This window comes from Azolla caroliniana, unplaced genomic scaffold, assembly GCF_043228905.1.
Source record: "Azolla caroliniana isolate FFs.n. ecotype wild unplaced genomic scaffold, voAzoCaro1.0.p SCAF_5, whole genome shotgun sequence".
Classification (NCBI taxonomy): domain Eukaryota; kingdom Viridiplantae; phylum Streptophyta; class Polypodiopsida; order Salviniales; family Salviniaceae; genus Azolla; species Azolla caroliniana.
Genome location: NW_028230440.1, coordinates 18,172,423 through 18,183,427, shown reverse-complemented (window position 1 = coordinate 18,183,427; position 11,005 = coordinate 18,172,423).

Here is an 11,005-nt window from a genome sequence, read left to right as displayed (position 1 = left end):
GGTTCCCGGTATAGTGCCGGTGAGCTGCATAAACGGGTTCTTTGGCATCGGTCCTTTATAGGGCTTTAGTTTAAATCCGTTCACCCACTTGCCTAGTACTTCACCGGCAAGTGTCCCTATCTGATAGGACCCGTTGTATTCCCGTGTCAGCCAATACGGGCCTGTCCATCTAAACCGGAGTTTACCCGGCATCTTGCCCATCCTTGTTTGGAATACTAGAACCGGTTTTCCGATTTCGAACATCTTTTCGTTACCTTTCCGGTGACGGTCAACGAACGCTTTCCGTCGTCGTTGCTCCAGTTCCATGTGTAGGATGCTGGCCAGCCGTTGCTCCTCCAGTTCGCATAGTGCTGCTAGCCGCATCTCCTCCGACTTCTTTTCATTCAGCCGTTCCCGTAGTTGGATCCGTAAGCTTGGTACCTGAAATTCCACCGGCATGACCGCTTCTAAGCCGAATGCTAACCGGAATGGCGTTGTTCGGATACTTGTCTTGTATGCCGTTCGGTACGCCCATAGCGCGCTATGGAGCTTTGTATCCCAGTCCGTCCGGTTTTCATTGACGATTTTGCGGAGAATGTTCTCCAGCGTTTTGTTGGTGGACTCTGCTAACCCGTTCGCTTGTGGGTAGTACGGTGTGCTCCGTTTATGAACCATGGCATAGAACGTTGTTAAGCTTTCCACTACCTGGCCGAGGAAGTGCCCTCCTTGGTCGCTGATTAATTCAATCGGACATCCATATCGGCACCAAATGTTTTCGTACAAGAATTTTGCTGTGGATGACGCGGTATTGTCTCTCAAGGCCTTAGCCTCCACCCATTTAGTGCAATAATCCGTTGCCACGATGACATAACGATTACCCGTTCTCATTGCCGGTGGCTTGAACGGTCCGACAAAATCCAACCCCCACTTCTGGAATGGCTCTAGTGGAAGTACCGGTTGGTGTGGCATCCGTGCTTGCTCCGTAGGCTGGCCCATTCGTTGGCATAGGTCACATTCCTTAGCGTACTTGACGGCGTCTTTTAACGTCGTGGGCCACCACAAGCCGCTCTGCCATACTTTTCTTGCCGTCGCTTCCCCGGCGTAATGTCCTCCGGCAACCCCACAGTGTGCTTCCCGTAAGATTACTTCTTTCTCGTCACTACGGACTGCCCGTCTCCATATTCCATCTGCTCCCTTGTGGTAGAGAGTGTCCCGTAACAGACAGAAATTGCGGCTCTGCACCGCCAGTCGTTTCCTCTCGTCCCGGTTCATTTCCTCCGGTGGCAGGCCCGTGCTTAGGAACTGGTGCATGTTTGTCAGCCACCTATCTTCTGATGCCACCGTGTCGTCCGCTGCCGTTTCCGGGGTGATACGGAATAACTCTGCGTCCGGGAATTCATCCGCTACTCCGTCGCCTGATTCTCCGGACTCTAACCGGCTCAGATAGTCTGCTACGGCATGCTGGATACCGGGCCGGTGGAAGATCTCGAATTCGAACTCCTGCAACAGCAAGGTCCAACGGGCCAACTTACCGGTCAGGGACGCCTTGGACACTAAGTACAGGAGCGCCGAGTGATCCACATGAAATGAAAACTTCCTTCCCAATAGGTAATGACGAAACTTTGTTACACTGTAGATCATGCCCAGGGCCTCCCGTTCCGTCGTTGAATAGTTCTTCTCCGCTTGGGACAGCTTCCGGCTGGCGTAATATACCGGCCGGTACCACTTGGGCTCCGTAAGTTGCATTAAGGCGCTGCCGATAGCGATGTCGGAAGCGTCAACGAACACATGAAATTCCTTGCTCCAATCCGGAGGCTGCACGACGGGTGCTTGCGACAAAAGTACCTTCAGGGCGTTGTATGCCTTGTCCTCTGTATCCGTCCATTGGAACGGTGTCCGGTGTACCGCGGTGTGTAATGGTGTAGCCAAGTCAGCCAAGTGACGGAGCATCCGGCTGTGCCACCGGATCTGTCCTAAGAATCGGCTTAGTGCTTTGGCCGTTTTCGGTGCCGGTGCCCCTAGTATCGCGTTTACTTTGTCGGGGTCGACCGCAATGCCCTCCTTACTTACAATGTGTCCCAACAATATTCCACTTGAAACTCCAAAGATGCATTTTGCTGGGTTTAAGCTTAGCCGGTATAACCTACACTTTTCAAGGCATAACCGTAGGTGCTGCAAATGGTCTTTTCCCCGGCTATAGACTGCAAAATCATCCAGGAAAACCTGCATGAAGGCAGGAATGTATTCGCCGAAGATCTCCATGATGATTCGCTGGAAAGTTGCTGGTGCCGTTTTTAGGCCAAACATCATTACTTCGGCCACAAACACCCCCCATTCGGTGACGAACGCTGTCTTCTCCTGGTCGTCGGGGTGCATCCGGATTTGATTGTATCCGCTGAAGCCGTCTAAAAAGCTATAAACTTCATGGCCGGCGACGACATCCAGTACTCCATCCGTGAACGGAAGAGGGAATGCATCCGTAATTGTGGCGGCATTTAGTTTCCTGTAATCTACACACACGCGGATTTTACCGTTCTTCTTGGGTACGACGACGATGGGGCTCAGCCACGTCGCTTTCTTTACCGGCCGGATGAAGCCCACTCTTAGGAGTTTGTCGATTTCCTCCTTCACTTTGGCGGCGTAGTTGGGGTTCATTCGGTAACGTCTTTGCGCCACTGGTTTCGCGTCCTTGCCTAAGTGGATCTGATGCTGATATAATTGAGGGTCCAGCCCTCGCATGTCTTCGTATGACCAGGCGAATACGTCGCGAAACTCCGTGAGAAGTTTGATCATCGCCGCTTTATCTTCCGGCTTCATTTCTTTGGCGATGTGTACCGGCTTTGATTCGTCCTTGCTTCCTAGGTTCACTTCGTCGAGCTGGGATGCTTTTACCCGTTGGGAAACGGCCATTTCCCGTTCCAACACTTCCTGTGCTTGCCGTAATTCCCGAATCGCATCTTTGTCTGGTTCGGCTTCGGTTTCGTCCCGCTGCGGCAAGTATGGCGCTACGGCTTCAGCCACGTCTATCTCGAAGAGTGGTACGATCTTCGGGTGTTCCTCCAAGTACTGGGCTTCTTCGTCGTCTGCCAACCCTTCCAGCATGTTCACGCATTCCGCATATAGCGGTGTGCATTCCTTACCGTTGCTCGTCCGTGGTTGTGTCGGAACCCGGACCTTGGCTTTTCCGCGCCGGAAGGTAATCATATTTTTCCGCCAATTTTGCTTGATGTGTGCTGTTTTCAACCATGGTCTGCCCAGCAACAGTGGGTACGCGCCTTGCGTCTGTAGCTGCAGCACTACAGCCGAGATGTGAAATGTGTGACCTCCTATGGTGACTTCCAATTTCCGTATTAAGCCCATCGGCCGTACAGAGCTCGTATCCGCCATCCGTAGCCAGAACGGACATGGCTCCCATTCATGTATACCCAAGGCATTACACGTGTGGAGGCTTATTACGTTCACCCCGGAACCTCCATCGATTACTGTGCCGGGAAGTTCGTGCCCTTTGACAATAGCTGTAATCACCGGACTACTAGTGTCCACCACCGTCGGTCCTTCCTCCGAGTTCGAGAAGAGGACTGGTGCCGGTGGGGCTATACCGTCTGTCATGCCCGTTTTTAGTCCTTCCATAAATCGCGGCACGAGCTGCAAGAGTCGTCCTAACGGCAACGTGATCTGACATTCTTGCAGTGCTTGCCATGTCTCGTTTTCTGGGTGGCTACCGCCGGCACTCCCTATGGTATTCGCCTTTTTCCGTTCCGCGTCCGCGACGTTCCTTTCATTGGCTTCCTTCACCCATTCCGTCGCCTGTTTTCGTATGGCCTCTTGTGTTTCCCATTCTTTGGCCATGCCTTTCGACCGTGTGGTTACTTGCTGTATATCCGCCACTTCCGGAACCACCATATTAACTGCTGGTCGTTTCTCGTAGCTCTTTACCGGGCACTGGTTACTGTAGTGGCCTTCCTGCCTGCAGTAGTAGCAGTACTCTTTACGGGTATTGCTGGATTCAGCATTGCTGGTAGCCGGAGTCGGTCCCGTAGTGAGTGGTGCGTTCTGTGCCGGTTGGCTCCTTGGGGTTCCATGTTCCGGGTCCCTAGGGTGACCTCCTTTCTTGAAATTACGTTTCTTATTATTCTTATTTTTATTTCGGTAGTCCTGTCGTGGTGGATCGTAAAATCGGCCGTAGTCCTCCTGGTGCCTTCGGTAACTAGGGGAATGGTCTCTGTCGTATTGCTCGTGTCGCCTGTTGGGCTCCCGATAACGGTCCGATCGCTCATACCGGTCGTAGTTATCATGCCGATTCCCGTACCGGCCATCACTCTCTTGTCTGTCTCCGTACCGGACATCCTGTGCCGGTCGGTACCGGTTCATTTTTTGCCAACGATCTTCATCTTCGTCTCGGCTGCTTCTTGGCTCGATCCGTCGGACGGGTGGTGCTTGGCGGTTTAACAGGTTATACTCGCACCGATCTGTTGTATGACTCTTGGATTGACAAATCACACACTGGGTTCGCATGGTGCACTCCACTGTCGAGTGTCCGGCATTCAAGCAGATTGTGCATTGAATTGCCTGCCGGAACCGGAGATCTTCCTCGGTGGGTAACGCCCGTTGCAGTGTTCCCAGTGTAAGCCATGAGCTTGACTTTTCCATTTCTCTGACCCGGTCAATGACCTGGTCAATGGTGCTTCCTCGAAAGTCGATTACCGTACACACCGTTGTCGTAGTGTAGGTTGCACACTATGTGGAAATTATATTTTTGTCCCTCCGGATAGAGAATGGAGTGCTCGGAGAGAACCGGAAGAAAACGGCATACCGGCAAGGAGGAAAAACGGCATACCGGCAAGGAGGAAAACGGCATACCGGCAAGGAGGAAAAACGGCATACCGGCAAGGAGGAAAACGGCATACCGGCAAGGAAGAAAACGGCATACCGGCAAGGAAGAGCCGGATAAAGAGACATAAATGTAAAAAGAAAGGAAATACTCACTACTGCGCAGGGCGTGATTCGAACTCTGCACCTCCACGTTGACAAACCCCAACCTTACCATTACATTAAATTATCTTAAGTGTTTTAAATATAGATTTAATATGTATAAGACCTTTATTTATGCATACCTTTATTAAAAGGTAAATCGTGTATTTCTTTAATATATGAAAAAGAAAAAACACGAGACATTAAAAATAACTCATGCACATCTAGCGTACATGAGCCCTATACTTAGGAAATAAAAAAAGCATCACATGCACATTTAGTGTGCATGAACATATGAGAAAAAGCATGTAGCTATGCTTAGTCTCTCCCATCACTATATAAGGATGGGGAGCACATTGTAGTTGTTGTTGATTATTTGGATTAAGTATTAATCAATACAAAAATTATTCGTGGGATTCACGATTTATACATCTACTTCTCTCTTAACACCCTAAGTACCAATTAATATAGTATACTCGTGTGATTCACGAGTTTCTTATCTTTCTCTTTGCTATTTACTCATAATTAATCTCTATCTCACGAACTTCTTTCTCCTAGTCCAAGACCTCTGTGGTTCCCACCCGACTCACGCAACGATCCGGAGCCGAAAGGCACGACACCGTGCGCAACGGCTCCCGAAGTGCGTTTAAAAATATCGTCCGTAATTCCTCCTCCGGGGGTGCACGGGCAAGCTGGCTATGCATTCGTTGGAAACGGATGACGAATTGGGGAATGCTTTCCCCTGCCTCCTGTCGGATCGTATAAAACAGGCCCACCATTGTCGTCTGGTCGACCTCCTTGTGGAAAAAATGCAAGAATTTTGCTTTTAATTCTGCAAAGGTTGTGATGGTCGCCGGGTCCTGCGTCCGCCGCCATCGTGTCGCTGGTCCTTCCAACGTGACCCCGAATTCCGCTATCTTCGAGCGTTCTTCTTCCTCCGGTGTCATTCGCTGGGACGTATGATTTGCTTCCCATGTCTGCTCGAAGGCATGAACATGCGCTTCCGCGTCCGGATCATCGCGATACTTTGAGTATTGGAACGGCATGTCGTCGTCCAGAATTAGGCCGCGGTTTAGTGGCGTTTGTTGATATCTTTCCGGTTTTCTCTCCGGTTCCACTTCCGGTTGTTTTGCCGGTGCTTTTTCCGGTTCCTTTTCCGGTTCTTTTTCCGGTTCCTTCACCGGCTCTTCTTCCGGTACCTTTGCCGGCTCTTTCATTGGTGTCGGTGGCTTTGCTTCTGCCACTTCCGGTGTTGGTGGGTTGACGGCTTCCGTTTGCGGTTCCGGATAGCCCTGGTCGAGCGGTTCCGGTTCTGGAGTCGGCACGGTATCCGACCCGTCGTCCTCCGGGCCGCCGGGGGTATCGTTGCTGCTCCTGTAATTCGTGTGCACGCTGTATCCCCCTTCGGAATCCGATTCGTAGGCTGAAAAGGCTTCTGCCTCGTTTTCTCCGCCTGCCAGCGCCTCGAGGAGGCGTTCGGTTTCCCGGAGACTACTTAGACTGCTTCCGTCGTCCTGGTCACGAGTTTGCCGTAACCGAAGAGATTCCTCCGCGACTCTCCGGATCTCGTTGGAGAACGAACGATCCGAGCGAATTTCGTGCGCTGCTTGCTGGAAAGTCTCACGCCGTCTTTGCCGTTCGGCGAGGCGTCGAGCTCGGTCTGTAACCAAGTCGTGCGTTGGTCTAGTCATCCATTACCGTCGTTCACTGCGAGAAAGCAGGAATCGTGGTCGCCAAAACTGTGTTATTCGCTTAGCCGGACAAGGCCTAACACAAGGTGTCACGGAGACACTTCACCAAAGGGTGATTACGGCATAGGATTAAGATTCAACGATTACACCAACTTACGTAGGTTACATGATTAGAATGCTTTGGTTAATTACACGCGTAAGATATAACAGTAATTACAGAACGGAAATCAACACAGAAGTATAAACATCATAAGCTCTATTAATTATCCGCTGTGATTACAATGGGGTCCGGGCCTTTAAATAGGTTTCCGACCCGTAGTACAAAACGGTGCCTCTCGCACCTATTCGGGATCCGTCCGGATCTGGAACGGCATACCGTTTCCAGTCCGTCCGTCCACACTATGCTCATTTACAACTATATTTAATTAATTCCTTCACTCCGTATTTTGGACTCCTTGCCGGCCGGTAACACAAATCTATGTACTCCAAAGTAGAGGAAAAACTAATCTGAAAGTTATTCTATAGACACATTCCAAGCTATTCCATTGACAACAACAAAAGTAGTTGCATCCAGAGACAAGCGCTCACAGCTCATAGATATGAACCATTTCAATGCTTCTTCAACCTGCTCTTGTTCATCATAATTTGTAATCAATACATTCCAAGCTATTCCATAAACAAAAACAAAAGTTGTGACATCCAGAGACAAGCCCTCGCAACTCCTAGATTGGAACCATTAGAATGATTTTTCAGCATGCTATATCCACCAATGCAATTCCAATAAATCTTCCTTTACCCTAAAAACCGAATGCTACCACAAGCTTCCAAGGTAGAGAACAATGTATTCCATGCCTCTACATCTCGGTTTTGAAGGAGATCAAATACATTCTGTGCTTCTTCAAGACAACCACATTTCATATGCACGTTTGTAAACACAAAAATAATGCTTCCTCTTTCCACATCAATCATCTTGTTGGTTAGCACCAAATTCCTAGTTCTATACTCCCTCCATTCTCTTGAAACTACCTCGTATACATGAAGACAATGAACCACTTGTATGCTCACACAACTTCGGAGAACCATAGCATGCAGACCATTCTTCAAATTACATCATTCTGCCACATCCAATCCTTGTTGTATGATCACCAAGTAAACCACAAAAAATCTCTGTTGAACCATGATCCACCTAGCCACATATAGCATATGTCCAACAAAGTCTTTTAGCAGCCTGATACTCATGATTTCATTGCAAGTTTCTGTACCTATAACCACTCCTATAGTGCCACCTAGTATTAATATCCTGAAATTAGTGCATTTTTAGAAGCCATAGCCCAAACCGGAAGTCCCTCTTTCCTCATAGGTAAAGCACACAAGATGAGGGTCATATGACGGCCTTCTAGCGTCTTCCATTACTTTGTCTCCACACAAAGAAGTTGCATTGTGAAGCACCATCCTTCTTCAACTTGCTCATAATTAGCTACACCTAAAATTGTCTCCACTCATCCTCCCCAGAAAAAAGAGAAAACCACTCCCCAAATTTGACAAGTAAATGAAACATAATCTATCCTCCTTGTCACTCCCTAGAAGTGCTTCAACATCCTTTAACATCATATCCATCTCTGCCCCATAATAAAAAGATTTTCTCATAAGGATGGCTTCCCCAAGCAAAGCCAAACCACTCTTGTAATTTCTACTTTCAATGTACACAAAGTAGCTACATCTTGAGACAGTCTTTTATTTTCCACATTTAACCAACCTATAAATAGCAATACATAAGGCCTGGTACCAAATGTATACATCCTAATACAATACCTTTTGACAATTTGTCTCCACTCATCCTCCCCAGAAAACTCAAAAAAGCCCTCCCCAACTTTGAAAAGTCATTGAAACATAATCTAGCCTCCTTGTCACTCCCTAGAATTGCTTCAACATCCTTTAACATCATCCATCTTTGCCACAAACACAAAGCAAAAAGATTTTCCCCAAAGGATGGCTTCCCCAAGCAAAGCCAAACCACTCTTCTAATTCCACTTTCAACGTACACAAAGTTGCTGCATCTTAATTCAGTCTTCTATCTTCCACATTCAATTTGCTCATAGTCAACAATACATAACCTGCTATCAAATGTATACATCTTAGTATAATACCTTTTGACAATTTGTCTCCACTCATCCTCCCAGAAAAATGAGAAAACCATTCCCCAAATTTGAAAAGTACTTGAAACATAATCTAGCCTCTCTATCACTCCCTAGGATTGCTTCAACATCCTTTTACTGATAGGAACACACGCTCCCGATGAACAACGCTCGGCCGCAACCGAGCCTCGAGCTTGCTATCTTCGCCACAGGCGGCGGTTACAACAGAGGCAACGACCTCTTCCTCTCTCTCACTCTCTCTGTACACAGTTACGCGCTCTAATCTTGCACCAACAAGAATGACACCTACTGTACTAAGTTTGCCCTAAGTCATATTTATACTAATATGACTTTTCGGCTATTTACAAATATAACCCCGATGAACTCTCGGAAACATATTTACGAATATGTCCCTTCATCCGGTGAGCACTCCTCACCGGGCCTGCGTCATCCGGCGCTTGCCGGGCACACGTCATCTGGTTCTCACCGGGTCTTCCGTTGCTGGGTACTCGTCATCCGGTTCTCACCGGGTCTTCTGTAGCCGGGTACTCGTCATCCGGTTCTCACCGGGTCTTCTGTTGCTGGGTACTCATCCTGTTCTCACCGGGTCTTTCGTAGCCGGGTACTCCACATTCAGTTTCGGCCTCGGCCAAGTTTGCTCATCATCACTGTCCTTTTCACTTCCCATCCGAAGGGACCTGTTTCCTAACAAACTCCCCCTTCACTCCGGCATGGGATGTCTTACTAGTCCGATCTGCTTCTGACATGCATCCAACTTGTCAGGTATCAGTACTTTGGTCAGCATATCTGACCCGTTCTCGGCCGTGTGGATCTTCATCAGCGCGAACTCTCGATCTTCTACTCGCTCCCGGATCCAGTGATACCTACGCTGGATGTGCTTTGTCCTAGAGTGGTACGTTGCGTTCTTAGCAAGGTGGATGGCACTTTGACTGTCGCAATAGAGCCAGTATTCATCTTGCTGGATACCGAGCTCTCCGATGAAGTCCTTCATCCATAGTATTTCCTTGCCGGCTTCCACAACCGCCATGTACTCCACTTCCGTGGTTGACAACGCAATTGTCTTCTACAGCCTCAACTGCCACGAAATAGCTCCCCCTGCATATGTCATTACATACCTGGATGTAGACCGGCTGGTATCCACATCAGTCGACATGTCCGAATCGGTAAAACCGTCAAGTTGAGGTTTGCCGGGGCCGAATCAGAGACACATGTTCGAAGTGCCCTTCAAGTGCTAGAGTATCCATTTGACCGCATTCCAGTGCTCCTTGCCGGGATTTCTCATAAACCGGCTCACCACTCCGATTGCGTATCCTATATCCGGTCGGGTACACACCATTGCGTACAATAAGCTCCCGACGGCAGAGGCATATGGAACCTTCATCATATCAGCCTTCTCTGCTTTCGTCTTCGGGCTTTGCTTATCGGATAATCTGCAGTTTGCCGAGAGTGTCGATTCGACCAGTTTCTCTTCTAACATGTTGAACCGCTGAAGCACCTTTGTCACGTACTTCTCCTGTGACAGCCACAATTGCTTCATTGGCCGGTTTCGGATGATATGCATCCCCAGCATCTGTCTTGCCAGACCCAAGTCTTTCATTGCGAAAGTTCGGTTGAGAGCCTTCTTCAGCATCCGTATTCTGGCTTGGTCCCGTCCGACAATCAACATGTCATCCACGTACAGGAGGAGTATCAGAAAGTCCCCTCCTTCGAACTTCTTCACAAACACGCAGTGATCGGCTTGCGTCTTGTGGTACCCTTGATCGGTCATGAAGGAGTCGAACTTCCGATACCATTGCCGGGGAGCCTGCTTCAGTCCGTATAGACTCTTCTTCAACCGGCATACCAGGTGCTCCTTCCCTTTCTCCACAAATCCTTCCGGTTGCTGCATGTAGATCTCCTCTTCGAGGTCGCCGTGAAGGAATGCCGTCTTCACGTCCAGCTGCTCTACCTCGAGATCCATGCTTGCTGCTATACTCAGCACCGTCCGGATGGAGGTCATCTTTACTACCGGGGCGAATATTTCGTCGAAATCCACGCCCTTCTTCTGCTCGAACCCCTTCACCACGATCCTGGCTTTGTATCTCGAGGGGTTGCCGGCATCTCCCGGTTTCAACTTGAATACCCACTTGTTTCGGAGTGCCCGCTTTCCTTTCGGCAGCTCCACCAATTCGTACGTATGGTTCTCATGCAGGGAATCCATCTCATCCT